At 45.5% G+C, this 18,994-nt stretch overlaps 1 protein-coding gene and 1 long non-coding RNA gene across 2 annotated transcripts in view; both read right to left on the bottom strand.

The window, feature by feature from the left end:
- SLC34A2 (solute carrier family 34 member 2) overlaps positions 1 to 18,994 on the bottom strand; it is a 204,951-nt gene that overhangs the window by 49,783 nt on the left and 136,174 nt on the right. The gene's annotated exons all lie outside the window — the stretch shown is intronic.
- On the bottom strand, positions 8,081 to 11,052 carry LOC144381241 (uncharacterized). The gene is made up of 2 exons (XR_013446125.1): positions 10,456 to 11,052; positions 8,081 to 8,710 (listed from the first exon to the last, which is right to left on the bottom strand). It is a non-coding gene; the product is annotated as an uncharacterized LOC144381241 (long non-coding RNA).

Here is an 18,994-nt window from a genome sequence, read left to right as displayed (position 1 = left end):
TATAATTATAAAATCAATCAGTCACAAGGATGAAAAATATGGGATAAAGAATATAGTCAATAATATTGCAATAACTTTATGGTGACAGAGGGTAGGTACACTTACTATGGTGAGTATTTCATAATGTACATAATTGTCAAATCACTATGTTGTACACCTGAAACTAATATAATACTATCTGCCCACTGTACTTCAGTTTAAAATTAAAAAATTAAATACAAAAATAAAATAAAAATAACATTTATGAGAACAAGATAAAATGTTTGTGATACGAGGGTGCCTGGGTGGCTCAGTCGGTTAAGCAGCTGCCTTCTGCTCAGGTCATGATCTCAGGGTCCTGGGCTCGAGCCCAGCATCGATCCCTGCTCGGCGGGGAGCCTGCTTCTCCCTCTCCCTCTGCCTGCCTCTCTGCCTACTTGTGCTATCTCTCTGTCAAATAAATAAATAAAATCTTTAAAAAAAATGTTTGTGATACGAAGTAACAAAGAAATCCAAAACAGAAATAGGTTGGGAAGTCTCAGGGTCGTGAGTTCAAGCCCCACATTGGGCACAGTGATTACTTTAAAAATAAATCAGTAAAAATAAAATAAATTTAAGAAATAAGTTGGAAAGTAAAAAAACAAACAGCAAAGCAAAAAAGATAAGATGAATCCAGATTTATAAGAATGATGGTATGAGGGTGATAAGATTAAAGGGAACTTTTTAAATGTTCCTTATTTTTCCAGATTTTCTCTGATGGAATTGATGGATTTTTTATTTTACAATCCAATGTCTTTTTTTCCCTTATGTCTTTTAAAAAACATACCATAAAATCTTTTATTTGATAAGTGTACTTCAGAAGTTCAAGGAAAGACACAGAAGGAAAAAAGGTAGGGAGGGAAACAAAAGACAGAGGAAAAAGAAAAGGAGATTGAGATGCTAAGGGACAGAAATAGGCAAAGAGGGGATGCAAGCAGAGAATGATGCCCAGACTGCAGGAGGGAAGAGGGCCAAGTTGCAGAGCAAGGGAGTGCATCAGACCAAGGCAGTGGTGGAGCACTCAGATGTGGAGAGACCAGCAAGATCTAGGAGGGAGATTAAAAGAGACAGAAGCCTGGGGGTGTGGGGACAGTTCACCTAGCTCATTTATCAATATGGCTTTTTCTAAAAATACAACTCTCCATATTAAAAAAACAGGGGCGGGGTAGTTGCCGTCACATTTTTAGACATACTAATATATCCATTCCTCTTTAAAGTTTGAAAGCACTTGGGTTCTTTATAACTTTTCTTTTCTTCCTCTTCCCTGGAGACCATGCTCAGTTTCTGGTCTGAGAAGTAAGATTTCATTTTGCAGAGAGGAAAAAAGAGAAAGCAACTTCAAGAATCAGCACCACCAAAACTCCATATCTTGGTTTCTAACTCTAAGCACACCGGGTTCACACCTGCCCTGCAATCTGGCTGAAATTAAGAGGAGGACCAGATGTGGCCCACAGCTGGACACTGCGTCTTTAAAATTCTTTTCCTAAAAAGATAGCCCTTGTTATTGGCCATTGGATATACTTCTACTAGTAACAATAGCTTTCTTTCTTGTTCACCTGCAATGTGCCTCACACACTCATTCTCCACATTGGCTCTCTAGAGTCTTGACAATGTAAATAGTGAGGTTGAGCGCCCGTAGCATCAGACCCAGCTGCATGCTCTTCAAGCTCATTTACTGTCTCGTCCTCACAATGACCCTGCAAGGTAGGTACTGTTCGTATCCCCGTGTTGAGGAGTAGAGTTAAGTAACCAGTCCAAACAGGTATTATTCACCATTTCCAGGATGGGGAAACCAAAGCTCAAAGAAACAAGGTAACTGGTTCAAGAGCGCCCACTGGCAAGGGGCAGAACCAAGGATTTGCAGAGAGGTTCGCGGGACATTGACACAAACTTGAAGCCCTCCGGTGTGGTTCTAAAAGCACCCCACTCCCTGAATTAAAACCCTCTCTGATTGAAAGAGCTAGAGCAAGGGACAATTTTGCCACCAGGGGACATTCGGCAAAGTCTGGAGACATTTTTGGTCTCATTTTTGGATACAACCGGAAGTGGGGGTACTCCGGGCATCTGGTGGGTGGGGTCCAGGAATGCTGCTAAGCCTCCTACACTGCACAGCACAGCCCCTCTCCCCCCAGCAAAGAAAGATCCGGCCCAAAATGTCATTAGTGCCAAGATTGAGAAATCCTGAGCTAGCATGTTTTTCTGTTTTCTTCAAAACCCAGAGAGGCTGCATTTTCGCCATGGATGCCCTAAATCCGTGTTCCGTCTACTGTGTGGCACTGCTCTCCTCTCCTGCTCAGGAGGTTCACAGCGTCGAGAATAATTCCTCCCTTCAAGAGACACAGGAAATGACCCGAAGGAAAGTCAGATGATCGATTTCTTCTTCCAGTTCCCAGAAAAAGAGATGAAGGGAGTTTGACAGAAGTTTCAAGGACCTGGTGTGGCCGTGAGGAACCTGTGTGAAAAGACACGGCTGCCTCTTTGAATCTAGTACAGGGTGGGGGACCTAAAAATCCTAACACATTTTAGGAAAAGGATCCATTCCTTGAAATAATGCCAGCCTTTGGCTAACAGTCAGGTTCAGAAACCAAGCTCTTGGAATCCAAGTGATTTCTGGTCTTTCTTAAGCCCTCATCCATCTCAATTTTTCTGTAGCTTTGACATTCTTGAGAAATGCTCCTTTCTGAAGACTCTGTGGACCCTCAGCTTCCGTGGCATCACACTCTGCTGGTTCCCCCGCCACCCCTGGGCTTAATATGTGCCCCCTCTGATGGGCTGACACTCACTCCCATGATTCCCCTCACTCCCTTAGAACAAGTTCTCTGCCTTCTGTAAATTCAGCTAACACATCTCAGGGCCATAAAACTTGGGACCTGAGGGCCTTGATGCTGTCCCGGGCGTGGCCCGAGATTTCTGTGAGCCAGGACTCAAGGCAAAGCCTTGAGAGATCTCATCACACATTGTGCGCTGTGAGCTGTGGGGGGCCACGGCTGTGAACCACATAAAATCAGCAAGAATTCCATCAAGTCTAAGGTGAAAGACACTTAAATATCCTAAGAATAAAACCAAACAAAAGCCCAACGCAATCAAATTTAATTAAAAATTGTAATTGTGTAGCAGTCTGGGTGGAGATGCGGACTTCGGTGATTAGATCGGGACTCTCCCTTTCCGAGTCTGGGGCCCGCACATAATGACGGCTACAAAAGGCTCAGTGCTGCAGTAATGGGATTTTTTTTTCCCTTGATGGGGCCGTAAAACTAACCCCCAGGGGAGGTTCAGAATTAAGATCTACAAAATCAATCAAACCTCGAATGTCAACATTTCTGTGATAAATTTAGAAACAATCTCTATATATCTGTTATTGTAATTTCTTGAAATGTTAAGGACAATTCAGCATATTAGTATTTTGAATAGATCAACTCAGTGATTTTAATTTAAAATAGGTAATTGCATAATGGATTTAGATTTGTGAATTTAAGTGGAAATCTTAATAAGTTTCTAAACCGTATCAGAACACTGAAGAGAACCTAAAATCCACTATGTTAAGGTTTAATTTGTTAGATTTATAAAAATTACTTGGGTACCTTGGAAGATTTGTTACATTTGGAGATTGCAATAACTTAAAGAAACCAAAAACAGTATATTCAAAGTATAAAAGAAGTCTAAGTGTAAATAAAGTATTCTTAAAACCGGCGGTTTAAGATGTCCATCGACAGATGAAAGGATAAAGATGTGGTATCTATACACAATGGAATACTACTCAGCCATCAAAAAATGAAATCTTGCCATTTGCAACGACGTGGATGGAATTAGATGGTGTTATGCTAAGCTAAATAACTCAGTCAGAGAAAGACAATTATCATACGATCTCACTGATATGTGGAATTTAAGAAACAAAACAGAAGATCATAGGGGAAGAGAGGAAAAAATAAAACAAGATGAAATCAGAGAGGGAGACAAACCATAAGAGACTCTTAACTGCAGGAAACAAACTGAGGGTTGCTGGAGGGGAGTGGGTGGAGGGATGGGGTAACTGGGTGATGGACATTAAGGAGGGCACTGGAAGTAATGAGCACTGGGTGTTATATAAGACTGATGAATCACAGGCCTATTCCTCTGAAACCAATAATACATTATATGTTAATTGAATTTAAATAAAAATAAATAATTTAAAAAAATGGTTTATGAGGCACCTGGGTGGCTCAGTCATTAAGCGTCTGCCTTCGGCTCAGGTCATGATCTCAGGGTCCTGGGATCGAGCCCCGCATCGGACTCCCTGCTCCGCAGGAAGCCTGCTTCTCCCTCTCCCACTCCCCCTGCTTGTGTTCCCTCTTTCACTGTGTCTCTCTCTGTCAAATAAAATAAATAAAATCTTTTTTAAAAAATGGTTTAAATTTGAGTAGATTTCTTTTTAAACCGAATGAAGATATTCTAAAGCTAAATTTAAGAAGATGAAGAGAGAAGAATTTTTAATAATTGCAGCTTGAACAAATTTAAAATACTGTAAAAGCTGAAATCTTTTCAGAACCAACCTCTCCATACACAAAAGCCAATCTCAAGGGCACACAAAAGATAAGAACAAACAAACAAACAAACAAAAAAAAACACCCATTTGACCATGGGGGCTGAACTTGAAATGCAAGTTTTTCAGAGTATGTGGACACATGCATTTTTCAGGGGAGTGGATACAGAGCTTCTTCATATCCACAAGCGTCCTGGACCCAAAGAGGTTTAAGAACTTCCCTTTGTGGCAAGAATGACCTGTACATCCCTCCCACCCCACAGGTCCTAACGGAGCATCACCTGGCTGTCCCACGAGCACCCCACATCCCACGGTCTGCAAGACTATTTTCTTGGAGTGACCCACCCAAACCAGTCCCTCCCGCAGAGACCTCTCTCTGCCCAGCCTCTTGTCAACTTTCCTGTGTGGCTCTCCTTTGCCCCAAATATCCAACCTTTGACCCAATTCTATTGATCTCTCTATTGAATTTCCTAATTCTATAGATTCCTGCAATGGCATAATTCTATGGATCAATTCTAATGGATTCTATTGAAAATCAATAGAATTAGGAAATTGGTTGGATATTTCCTTTCCCTTTGCCACGAAGATCTAAACAGCCGAAAAACCCTAGCAAGCCTTCCCTCAGAACATTCCCTGCCTATTTCCTTTCTCCCAGTCCTACCTTCGTCCCCTTACCCCTCACCCTAGCAACAGCGCTGTAGGGAACCCAGGGTTCTCTCTGCCACCCTGAATGACTCAGATGTGTGGCTCCAAAGCTCTCCGTGGCTCTTTGCTGCTCCCCTGGCAGATTTCATCACCCAGGCATTGCTGACTGCAAACTCCACAGGCCACGCCAAGCACAGACCCCTATGTGCATTGCTCCCTCCTGCCTCCATGGTCTACATATGGGAAATGCCCTTCGAGTGCCCTTAGCTCTGCCTCTGGAAACCCCAGAACCTCCAGGAAGACTCAGACCCTCTCTTACCTCGGATAACTCAGATAGCACCTCATCACATGTCCCCTTCTGCTGCCGCGCCCTCCGGCCCCTACCCCTCAACGCTCTGGAAGGTGGAAACAATGTCTTCTGTAGCTGTGAATCCTGTGCAGGGACCCCTTGCTTCCACTCATTTATTAAGCACCACCTGCGTGCCAGGCACCGTTCTAGGTGTTGGGGGTTTAGTGGAGAATGAGGGCAAGAAGCTTCCTGCTATCAAGGAGTTTACCCTCTGGAGGAGCAGAGAGGAAATGAAAGGCAATAGATAAACAAAATGCACACAGCTGTTTTAGCAGTGACACATAAGGAGAAGGATAAACCAGAATTACGGGATAAAGAGGGGCGGTTTGGGGGAGGCTAATTTCCATCTGGGTGGTAGGAAAGCCCTTTCTGACTTGGTGACATTTGTGCTGAGACCTGAATGATGAGAAGCAGGTCTGTGTGGAGACCCGGGGACAGCGTTCCGGGAAGAGGGGACAGCCAGGGCAGTGTGGGGGAGGGGACTTGGCATGTTGAGGGGGTGCTCCCGTGTGGTGCTGGAGGAAGCTGGAGTGAGGCCAGAGCCTCCCGGAGCAGCGTGCAGAGGTGTGCATTCCAGTGTGGGGAAAGGCTGTGGGCCCAGAGAGAAGCCAGGAGGCCAGCAGCGAGGAGCGTATGCAGTCATGTGCATTGGACTAGTGTGTGGCCACAGATCAGGGTGACGAACCTCCCCGGTTTGCCTGGGCTCAGGAGCTTCCCGGGACACGGGGCCCTTGGTGCTGAAGTGGGAAACCCCGGGCAAGCCTGGGCAGCTGGTCATCCTAAGCTGCCATGGGGGAAGGCCAAGTCCACCTGATTTGCTGATGGATGAGATGGAAGGAAAAGAGAGCTCTAGGGTGACGGCCAGGAATTTAGTCTGAACAGCTAGGTGGATGGCAGTGCCATTTACTGGAATTGGGGGAATGGAAGAGAAACAAGTTCAAAGAGAAAATTTAGAGTTTGGCTTGCTGAGATGCCCCAAATGGGCTCCCCAGATCTCTGCCAAGTGGCAAAGCCACTATAAAAACACTTGGGACGGGCGCCTGGGTGGCTCAGTCAGTTAAGCGTCTGCCTTCGGCTCAGGTCATGATCCCAGGGTCCTGGGATGGAGTCCCACATCGGGCTCTCTGCTCAGTGGGGAGTCTGCTTCTCCCTCTGCCTCTCCCGCTGTGCTCTCCCTCTCTCTCTCTCAAATAAATAAATAAAATCTTTAGAAAAAAAAAAAAGAACACTTGGGAGAGAAGTACTGTTATCCCAGATCTACAGAGATAAAGTGGATACAGAAATAGGCTTCTAATCAATAGCAAAATCACTCTGAAATCTCTTAATTGCTGGCTAACAGTCACAAATGAGCCATCTTTCCCAGAAAGGGGGGATGCATCCATTTCCTGCGGATACGAGGTTCGTTCTCGAAATCCAGAGGCGGACGGGGAGCCTCTGCAGCCTTGTTACAGATCTGCCCCCCAGCAGTTTGCGATGGCCGCAAATGTGGTGTGAGATGGAGATGAGAGGTCAGAGGGAGAAGTCACATCAAGACACGGGCAGGAGCCTCCTTCTCTGGCCCCTCCCCCCGCCCCCACCCCCCTCTGTCCCCGCTACAGTTCAGTTTTTCTTCCTCTGCTTGCAATAGCTTCTCCTTCCTCTGCTCCTGGCTGCCCGGGAAGCCCTGGGTCTGCAGCCTCTACTGCCGATGGGCTTCTCGAAGCGTTTCCCGACAGAGTTGGTGCTGTCTCCTTCTGATGCTAAGAGAGCACTGCCTTGTCTCCTGGTATGCCCTTCCTCCGGTGGCCTTCCCCCCGCTAGCCCACTGTCCTGGAGGGCACACCACTTCCTCCCTTTCCTCCGACAAGCACAACCCACCGCCTCTTCTGCTTCGCAGCAGCTCCTCCCGCAGCTCCCAGAGACCCACTGCCACCTGCCCGAAGCTGAGGAAGACCAAAAGGCACAAGTCCTTGAGTCCCTGAGGAGTCCCAGCTGGAAGGGCAGGCGGCGGCTGAGGCTGGTCTCCCTGTCTCCACTGACCTGCCCGCGGCTGGTCGTGCATTTCCCTCCCTGGGTCCGGCCTGGCCTCTCCCGCCCAAACAGGTTCTCACATCAGGAGCAGGGATTTTCACTGGCCCTGACCTTTTCTTTATTTACATTTTGTTATTTGGCTCGTCATGGATTTTTTTCGCATTCATTGTGATTGTTTAAAACAACAGTGCATCTATATTATTTCTTTTGATTACTGAGGTTTTGCCCCCCACTCTTAAATTTTGTGCCTGAAGCAAGTGCCTCACTCACTTCACCCTAGCCTGGAGCCTTCTGGAACAGGGGGTCACCCTCAGAGTGCTCTAGGTACCAAAGCCAGACTTCCAGAAATCAGACGCTGGTGTTGCTGGGGTTCTCCAGCTAGGGGACAGTGTCTCTGTGCCTCCGTGTCCTCATCTATGCTATGGGGATGGGGCAACTAGCTCACAGGGTGGCCACTGTTGCCGGAGTCCAGCTCCAGCCGGGGTGGGTCTCTCGTAGGAAAGGACGGCGTCGGCGAATGAGGAGACACAGACACAGGGTCAGGGTGCAAGCATCTCCTCCTGACAGCCTCGGAGGAACTTTATTTATACGTTAGGATATTTTTGTTTTTCCAAATCTTAGATCATTTTCTGGATTACAGCCATAGCCTTCTTTCATTTTTCCTTTGTAATGATTAACAGGACCTTTATTGATTTCTGCTTATTGGCTTTCGCTAAAACTAAAAAACAGTAGGCAAAGAGAAAGGTGCTAGACAGAGCGTGACTGTCTTGTTATTTTGTTCTATAGAAACGAATTCTTCGTGGAATTAGTTTCATTATGATTGCTTAGATAGGCGTAACTAAGATGAGTAGTCACTTTATCATGAAACCCCAGAAATATTCCCACAATTATAAAGATTGCCATAAATAAAATGAAAGAGAATAGCAGGAGCCAGCCCAGAAATATTCCCACAATTATAAAGATTGCCATAAACAAAATGAGAGAGAATAGCGGGAGCCAGCTGTGGAGTCTCCTGTTTTCAGGATCGTCCCCCATACTTGGACCTTGTCAAACAGCATGAGTAGCTTGGCTCGCGCCATCTCCCCCTTTTTTATTTTTGGCTTTCAGTTGCAAAGTCTTCAATTCCAAATGAATTTGTTTTATTCCTCTACTTAGTAATTTGACGAAGACTGGAAAGAGAAACAAAAGGGAGATAATAATTAGTGCTGATATACCTAGTTTGATGAGGGATGGAAACCAGGCAGTAGTGGTGTATTTCTGCAAAGTGGCAAGAAAGGAATCTGCAACTTCTGAGGCTGTGGCTGAGGACACATGTGCCAAACTAATGTCTTTAATTTTTTCTTGCACGGAGTTTAAGTCCAAGGATATATTATCATTGCTCCATATTCCCCATAGGTGATTTTTGACATTGTCCCAAGGGACAGATGAGGAATCATAATGGTGGGGAGTGACACAGATCCATTTATATTGTGCATGGCATCTAGTGATTAACCGAGTTTTGAGATTTTGAATTTGATTTCCTACATATAATATAGTTTCTTCTAAAACATTTAATCGTGCCTCAAACTTCTTGTCTATTTGTTCCTGCAAATAAAGTGCAGTTGAAATATTCTGGGTTAATCTATCCACATGATGTGCAGTATGTATTTCCTGTACTAAAACAGTTGTAGATATAGCAAAAGAACTTATGATTCCTATAAGAGCAGTAATACCTAATATAAGTGCTGCAATAAATCTCTTAGGGCGGCGTAAGGCTTTATCTACAAGCTGAATCGTATACATGCCAGGATCATCATACCAATGTTCTTCTAATTTTACAGGTAACACTACATAAGGAGGTTGATGAACAACTATAAAGACAGTTGGTCCAACAGTTGGATCAATGCAATTAGTTAATGTACATTTTGAACAGGATACATAATAGGTATGATTAATCTTGTTTACCTGTAACTGCCCATGACCTTGCACCAAGAGAGCATGAGGGGGACCCACACATGCCGTGACCACCTCCATATGGTCAGGGCATCTAGGCCATTTTTAGTTCCTTTAAGACCTTATAAGGGAGGGGTTCCCACCGAGGTTCATCCCATTCATCATCAAAAGTCACTGGAAAACATTTAAAGGTTAAATCCCCATCTCGCAAGGCCTCCTGTATTGCTCCCTTAAAGCCAATATTCTTAATAGGTGGCAAGGGTTTTTTACGAACTAAGGCCTTGTTCTGTGGAACTTTTAACTGTCTATGTAGATTAATCACAGAGCCGCATTCAGGGGCTGTGGCGTTTGCAAAAAGTTCCCAATCTTGTTCATGATATTTAGCAGCCTCCTCCTCAAGAGCTACCTCATCTTCGGAGGACAATTGATCGTCTCTCCCTTCAACTCTTTTATTGTCTTTATCCTCATCCTCTGATTTCATTTCATTTATTACCAGTAATTGAGAGGCTGATTTTTGTAATAGAGGTGTCTCTTCAGTGGCGGCAGCATTATGTGTCTCCCATAATTTTTTGTGTAAAGCCTGTGAGCTAGGCATAAGATCTAACATATCTCTTAACAATGTCCGTAAAGAGAATGCCTCCACGGATACATTTTCAGGACCATGGTTAGAATAGTACAACCGCATTTCCTCCCCTATCTTGTTCCATGTTCTAATATCAAGACTACCATCTTTCGGAAACCAAGGGCAACAGGTCTCTACAAAGGTCAAAAATCTAGCCAGTTGAGCATGAGTAACCTTAACACCTCTTTTTTCAATCATATGCTTAATAATATCAATAAAGAGTCATCGTTCCTTTGACTCTTTATGGCCCATAGCTTCTCTAAGTTCTGTCTTTCTGCTCACTCTTACTCTGTATTCCTTCACAGAGGGGTCTGCAGTACCCACGAGCAGAGTCCTATCCGTCCCTGTAGAAAGGCTTACCTAGTCGAGCCCCACACTTTGGGCACCACTTGCCGGAGTCCAGCTCCAGCCGGGGTGGGTCTCTCGTAGGAAAGGACGGCGTCGGCGAATGAGGAGACACAGACACAGGGTCAGGTTGCAAGCATCTCCTCCTGACAGCCTCGGAGGAACTTTATTTATATGTTAGGATATTTTTGTTTTTCCAAATCTTAGATCATTTTCTGGATTACAGCCATAGCCTTCTTTCATTTTTCCTTTGTAATGATTAACAGGACCTTTATTGATTTCCGCTTATTGGCTTTCGCTAAAACTAAAAAACAGTACGCAAAGAGAAAGGTGCTAGACAGAGCGTGACCGTCTTGTTATTTTGTTCTATAGAAACTAATTCTTCGTGGAATTAGTTTCATTATGATTGCTTAGATAGGCATAACTAAGATGAGTAGTCACTTTATCATGAAACCCCAGAAATATTCCCACAATTATAAAGATTGCCATAAACAAAATGAGAGAGAATAGCAGGAGCCAGCCCAGAAATATTCCCACAATTATAAAGATTGCCATAAACAAAGTGAGAGAGAATAGCGGGAGCCAGCTGTGGAGTCTCCTGTTTTCAGGATCGTCCCCCATACTTGGACCTTGTCAAAGAGCATGAGTAGCTTGGCTCGCGCCACACTGTGAATGTATCTGTACTAGGGTTGGTACGAGGCCTGGAGCATAGCAAGTGCTTCAAAACATCAGCCACGATGGTGGTCTGTGGAATCTCTGCCACGGGCCAGCCACTGGGCCACCAGACAGCGTACCGTGGTGCTTCGGATGGATGCAGCTTTACCCTTGTGTTTGCCCTTGCCTTTGTGTTCTAGTGGAGAAGTCGCCGAGAAGAGATAATATTAAGGACCATCTGTGCAGAGCAGGCGCCTGAGAACGGGCCGGGAACCTGTGTGGTCTCGTAATCCTCCCAAGCTGCCTACAGAGGAGGTTCTTTCATCCTCCACATGTCTGCAGACAGGATGAGTCAGCAAAGACTTGCCTGGGATCCCAGAAGGAGGAAGAGACGGGATTCAGAATCTGACACCTGCCCTCAGAGCTGATCTTCTGCCCCCTGCCTCCTGACGGCTCTGGAAGGTGCCCTGCACACCTTGGATTCGGGAGCAATACATTCCAGCTAAACGTATCTTACATATTTCTTTGCACCACCAGCAACTTGCGTTCATCAGGTAGGTTCTTCCTGAAGAGGACACTTGGCAAAAAAAAAAAAAAAAAAAAAATGACCAATTACAGCTGGCTGCCTGGGGACCACGGGGTGGGAGGAAGACTTTTTCCACAGACCGATTTGCACTTGGAGCCATCTGAATATAATTATTACCTCTTCAAAAATAAATGCTAACACTAAAGTTCAAAACTTTAAAAAGACAAGAAAAACTTACAAATTATCCTCAGGAGAACCCCGGAGTGGATCAGCCCTTCAACGCATTTGGTTTCAAGAAAATCTTGGCAGGTCCCCCAGAATGGTCTTCTGTGGCTGGGAAGATGGGCCAGCTTCTCTGGGATTAATTCAATCCTTGGGCCCGCATTCCAGATGCCCCAGATATATGACTTTCCACTAATCTCAGATAGGACTGAAGGGATACTGGGCGTGGAAGTTTCTCCTCGGGGCCCTAAATGGTCCCGAGCCAAGAACAAGCTTCGCAGGACAACTCCCAGAGAATGCGGAGGAGTTGCAAGTGGCCTGACCACTCTCTCGGTTTGTTCGAGGGGAGAAAGGACTATCCCAGCCATTGGCTCACATTTGGGATTAACTGTGGAATCCAAGGTGATGCCAAATCCACAGCCATTCAGAGGGAAACTCACTTCCTTCCTTCTGGTTGCACGGCAAAACTCAGAATAAAGCAGAGTTCTAAAAATAAAACATGGGGGGTGGTTCTGAGAGTGGTGAGTGCCCCAGGCAAAGAATCCAGAGAACTAAATGCACGTTCCCGCTCTGTCACCAGCCTGGGGCACTGGGTAAGGCTTCATATCTCTAAACCTCTGAAGCCGTGACATGGGGGAGATGGACTGGTGTCCCCTCGGTCCTCTCCTGAGCTCTAACATCTCAGTTCTGGGCTTGTCCTCTGACTCTCTCTGTCCTCCTCTCCTGCATTTGGTCGCAGACCCCAAGAATTGGAGTCCCTGTTAATGGGCAGTGTGTAGGAGCTCTGCTCCCTAAGGCAGGGAAAGGGCCTTTTCTTTTGGTACATCTTCCTGCCAGACACATAGTCCCAAATTCTGCACAAGCTAGCTCCCCACCCCGCCTCCTCCAACATCTCCTGGGCTTCCTCAGCCAGTGATGTTCACTTCTGCCTCTGGCCTTCAGGGCGACAAATATCTTGTCATCTCTGTCCTGCCGAGCGGTGACAGTCTCTGAAGATTGTTAATACTGGGGTGACCCCAGGCTAGAGATTGGTCTGGAAATCCAGAGTGTTGAGCTGCTACTGAAAGGCCGTTTAGGACAGTCAGGGACTTATAAAGCCCACAGACTGTGGCTCACAGTCTATGAGAAGTCCCCGTGCTGGTCCTGCAGAGTGCTCCCCTCCCCCAGGCCCCCTCGTTGTCTCTGGCCTCCTGGCCTCAACTGACTGGACCAGTTGTAGACACCTGGACCTGAGCTAGACCACTCAGTTCCTTGCCTGGAAAGTTGAAACTGTACTAAGAGATTCAGTCCCACTGGGGCTGGGCCAGTCAAGATATGCTAAGGCTGTGGGGCACCTGGGTAGCTCAGTGGGTTAAGCCTCCGTCTCTTGATTTTGCCTCGGGTCACGATCTTAGGGTCGTGGGATCGAGCCCCGCATCGGGCTCTGTGCTCAGCACAGTTTGCTTGAGATTGTCCCTCTCCCTCTGCCCCTCCCCTTGCTCACACATGCTATAAATCAATAAACAAACAAACAAAATCTTAAAAAAAAAAAAAAAGGAAAAAGAAATCCTGAGGCTGTGGATAGTCATTTTCTACCTAGGATGCAGAGAAAGTCAGTTTTCAGGGAAATAGAGAAAGATGAATGAAGCAGAGATATAAAGAGAGCTCAGAGTGAGACTTGGAGACAGTCTCATGAGCATTCCTGTCCCTGGCTAGTTCATGGTCATGAGCTGGTAAAGTGCAGGTTTGTGTGTTTTTGGCTGCCCAGCACTCATTGCCAAAGCAGGCCCTCCTTTCCTTTTGGGGAGTGACCTCTCTCTGTGAGTTGCCTTGTGGGGATGGGTCATTCCAGGCAACTGCCCACCTATGTGAGGGGGGAGACAGATCCTCCTTCCCACCCCAGGGACCGCCACATTTAGACATGTCCTGAGCAGCATGAACACAATGGCCTCCCCCAGAATGTGAATATGGGCAAGTGACTGACGGGGGCCATTCACCCCAGGGAGCAGAGGGGTGGTTGTCTGGAGTGACCCAACAGTCATTCCTCAGGAAACCTGCTAGACCTCCAGCTTTGGTCCCTCCAGACAGCCTCGCGCCCTGCCCCATCTGTGATCAGCCACAAGCTCGATGCGCCATATCATCCTTCTGAAAATTCCCTTTAGTTTTAGCAAAACCAGAGTTGGTTTCTCTTGTTTGCAACCGAGAGGTCCTGACTGAGAGTCCCAGTTACATCATCAGCGTGGGTTCCATGAGACAGCCTGTGTATTTCCCCCTGAAGTGAGCCGCAGTGGATTTCCATTTCTTATGGCCAGGAGTCCTTATAGCTCAGGAGGTGGACCCTGGACAGGGTAGTTTACCTCTCTGACCCTTTGTTTCCTCCTCCGGAAAATGATGTTACCAATTCCTACTGTGCAGAGAAATTGGAAGGATAAAATTACAACAATAATAATAGAAGTGATGAAGAGCAGATGTTAGATAGTGCTTAAGATGTTCCATGAGCTGTTCCAAGAGCCTACAGAGTAACTCGCTCAACCCTCACAGCAACTCCATGAAGTAAGTATTTTTAACCTCACTTTAATGGTTAGGCAACAGAGAAACAGAGAGGCTAAATCATTTCCCCAAAGCCACACAGCTGACAAGTACCAGGGGGCCTCATACATTCAGTAAATGGGAGCTATTCTGTATGCTAATTGAACAAGGCCAAAAAGTCAGTTTCTGATTTGGGTAGCATCCCACCTGGGAAGGAGGGGTGGCAGGCCTCCACCGGAACAATAGCTAATTGACCACGGCCAAAGTAGTTGCAGAATGCAAAATAACTCTGTCTCTCTTCCTCTCCCTTCACACAGTCCTCCCAGTGACCTCTCCACTCCCAGGGCTTCAAGCGTCCCCTCTCTGTACAGTCGTCCCACAACTCTGCCTCCGACCCGGGCCTCGCCACTGAGCTCCCAGCGCATCCGCCCCAAACCCAACATGGCTTGAGATAAACATGGCACCTCTACCCCAGGCCTGCTCTGCATCCAGAGCCGCCTGCCTCAGGGAACCGTGTCATCATCCTGTGACTTCCTAAACCAGCTGCCCACGGGTGGCTTCACTTCCTCCCTCACCCCCAATCCAGCCAGTCAACCACTGAACCAACTCCGTTCTGCCTAGATAATGCTTGTCTCCCCACTCTGGAGAGCAGACCACCACCCAGCACTCTGACCCCATCACACAGCTGCTGTTCAGTCTCCCGTACCCCCTCCCATCCAATCCCACACTGCAGTCCAAATGATGCTTCCAAAATGCAAATCGGGCCGGTTGTTGTTCTGCCAAACTTTCAATGGCTTCCCCTTGACCCCAAGATAAAGTCCCACCTCCTTTTTTATGGCTTATGAGGCTCCCTGATCTAGCCTTTGCCTCCCCCTCCGGTCGTAAACCTGGAGATTTTCCCTCCGACATTCCCTGCTTCAGACACACTAACCTTCCCCTGGGTTTTTTGCCTTCCATTCACTTATTCATTCAACAAAAATGTCCTGAGCCCCTACTGTGAGCCAGGCACTGGGAGTACAATAAAGCAAACAGGATTTCTGTTCTTATGAGGCCTACGCTCGTCTAGTTGACTTCTTTCTATCTTCAAGGGCTCAGCTTAAATCTCTGTTTCTCAAGGAAATGCTGCCTCTCCCCTAAATCAGGTTATGTCCCTTGGTGTGTGTCCCTAGATTACGCTCTTCTCTGCCATAGCATCACCACACCTTACTATGGTCTAACCTCTCTTTTCTGCCAGACTGTCAACCCCATGGGGATAGACACTGGGTCTCTTGCTCACCTCTGTATCTTCAAGCTTGGTACCTAACAGACACTCAGTAAGTAGCTGATGAATGAATGAATGTATGAACGAGTAGCATCATACTCAGCAAATACTCACACTTCTGGTTTTCCTATAAGATTGTAAGCTTTCTTTTCTTTTCTTTTCTTTTTTTTAATGGGAAAGACCATGCTTATATTTCCCCCCTAGCTGCTCCCACATTGATGCTCCATGAGTCTTGGTTGAATGGATGGACAAGTGTATCTCCACATAGGAGAATGAGTGTTAGTAAGGATGGGCAACGCAGGAAGGCAGCATCTTCAGGAGACTGGGGCATGTGCAGAGCCCTGGAATTTATGATTATATGATCTGGTTATTTTCCAGGGGGACATGGAGTTCCTGGGTTCTTTGTGCTCGCTGAACATTGGAATCCTGTGGGAAGGTTGACAAAATACTGATGCTCAGGCCTCTCCCCCAGAAATTCCAATTCAGTCCAACCAGGTTGAGGCATGGGCAATGGGAAAAATGTTTAAAGCTTCCCAGGTGATTCCAATGCACAGCCAGGGTAGGGAAGGTGTGGGGCCTCCTGGAGTTTATAAGGGCTTGACCAGATATAAGTCTGCAGATGTGGAGATAATCTGTCAGGGATTCCTGGGTATTGGATGTGGATCAAGACTTAGGACATAATCCGAGGTGAAACCCAGGGAATGAAGACAGAGAAAGAAGCCAGGACCAATTAACCATCCCTCCTAGTTGTATACTTATTGAATGAACAAACAAACAAATGAATGGGTGAATGAATGAATGAGTCTATAGTGGGCAAGGGTAAGTCCTTTGTACTGCTGTGAATTCACTGGAATAATTTTTTTTTATCGACAATCAAGCTAGTACCTATTCATAAATGACCATGAAAAATATTCCTGAAAAGACTAAATAATATGAAACCAGTAGCATCTTCTGATATCATAGACCCCCAAGGGGCTGTAGGGTCATCCACTCATTCTCCTGTTCTCTTATTCAGCAAACATTTATTGAGCACCTATTATGTGTCAAGCATTATTCTAGATGCCAGGAAGGATACAGCTTGTTTTTGTGTCTATATGAAATGTGTTGGAATTCTAACCACTAGTACCTCAGAATTGTACTGGGGGACAGGGTTTTTAAAGAGGTACTTTAGTTAAAATGAGGTGATTAGGGTTGACCCTAATCCAATATAACTGGTGTCCTTATATGAAGAGGAAATTTGGACACAGACACCAAGTGAAGACCACATAAAGACACAGGTAGAAAATGGCCGTCTACAAGCCAAGGAGAGAGTCCTCAGATGAAACCAACCTGCCGATACCTTGATCTCAGACTTTCAGCCTCCAGAATTGGGAGAAATAAATGTCTGTTACTGGCAGCTCTGGAAGTCTAACAGACAGTGGTAAGCAAGACCACGTCCTTGTTTTCTATGCAGATATTCACCAAACATTCATTTTCTGAGGGCTGCATGAGTACTTTTCTGTATATTTATCTACTGCTGTTTTTCAAAGCTATGTGGTCATAGTTGATTTTAATAAAATCCACATTCACTGAAAGCGTTCCTTAATTAATGAAATTGGCATTTCATCATCATATTATATTTTGTACTAGATAAAGTCTCAGCTGGGGACTAGCGTGTCTTCAACACTTCTCCAACGCTAACTAAACTCCCTGGTATAAACACTAGAAAGGAGGCCTCGGGCCCAGAACCTCTCTAAGCTAGAATTGAATAACATCACTGTTATTTTTCCCATTATATATGTGTTTTCAGGATTACTTCTGTTTAATAGCAAGTGATAATAATTTTCCATTTGTAGCAGTAGTAGGATATTTTTGTTTCAAAACAAAAATGTTTAGGCAGAAAACAAGTAATTAGATTTTAAGAATAAATATTCAACAAATAATAGCAATGCAGTTTGTATATAAGGCACAAATCATGACGTTGGTATGCAAATGATAAAAAGCTAGAAAACACCAAATGAGATGACTCATTTCAGAAATGACTAGTTTATTTTCATTCATTCACTCAATTTTTTAATTTTTCCAACACTGAACACTTACTAGCTTCCAGGCATCATACTAAGCATTTTCTCATAAAGTATCTTATTTAATTTCACAATATATGAGAAGATAGGGACCACCTCTGTCCCATTCATTGCTTTGTCCCCAGCACCTAGCATAATGCCAAGTCACTCAACACTTTGCCTTTGAATCATACACGCACATTTTTGAGTTAAGATCCAATATATTAAAGGATGAATATTCAAATCAAAAGTGTAGACCACTAAGAAGTCATTGAAATGAAGAGCCAGTTCTTGATTTTCTCTACATCCCTGGGCTAGATTCTCTTTAAAAAAATTTTGTAGTGAAGAAGGTGCTTGTCATTCCATGAGAGTATCATGCTTTCCTGAGACATTAGGTGAGTTGCCCTGGGACCTGAAATGGGCTCTTCTTCCCATCTGCCCACCATCCATCCATCCATTTGTCCATCCGTCTGTCCATACATTTATCCATCATCCATCCATCCATCCATCCATCCATCCAATAAAGAACTTTTGAGAAAAACAGGACACCTACATCTCTCTCTTGAAAGGACTCCGTTAGGGGCGCCTGGGTGGCTCAGTCATTAAGCGTCTGCCTCCGGCTCAGGTCATGATCCCAGGGTCCTGGAATCGAGCCCCGCATCGGGCTCCCTGCTCAGCGGGAAGCCTGCTTCTCCCTCTCCCAGTCCCCCTGCTTGTGTTCCTGCTATCGCTATCTCTGTCTCTGTCAAATAGATAAATAAAATCTTAAAAAAAAAAAAAAAAAGGACTCCGTTGGCATTTGCAAAGCAATTGATAGAATTTGCCAACATCAGGCAGGCCCTGGGGAGAGGTGAAGCTGGTTACCACTTCCTTTTCCACCTCCAGGCACTGTGAGGCCAGCCCTGGTCATTAAGAGTTTGGAATTTGTGGCAGGATTTTGGGTTGGGTTCAGCCATTATTATTGTTATTCTTATCTGGAATGACTGGCTTGTGTTAAAGGACAAAAATTCCTGCTCTTCAAGGCCAAGCTCACTTTGTCTGGGATTTAGGATTTAGGCACATTCCAAATTGGGTAGTAAGTTTTAAAACAAGATTATGGAATTCTGGCAAAGAAATCACAGCACACCTGCCTATTTGGGAGATTAAAAGAGGGCAAGTCACACTTTCAAGGCCAGGGTATAATATACTACCTATGGAAGGGACTGTAGGTATTGGTTAAGCACTGCTGATTGGTTTTGGCTCTGTCTTACCGGGTCAGTTGCTCAGCTGTGCTTGTTACTCCAAGTTCTTAGCCAGCATGCAAGGCCCCATCTAATTCGGCCTGACCTAGCTGTCCAGCCT

The sequence above is a fragment of the Halichoerus grypus genome, chromosome 3 (genome assembly GCF_964656455.1).
Source record: "Halichoerus grypus chromosome 3, mHalGry1.hap1.1, whole genome shotgun sequence".
Lineage (NCBI taxonomy): Eukaryota > Metazoa > Chordata > Mammalia > Carnivora > Phocidae > Halichoerus > Halichoerus grypus.
The sequence above is the reverse complement of the archived record's forward strand: the minus strand, read 5'-3'. Positions and strand labels throughout refer to the sequence as shown.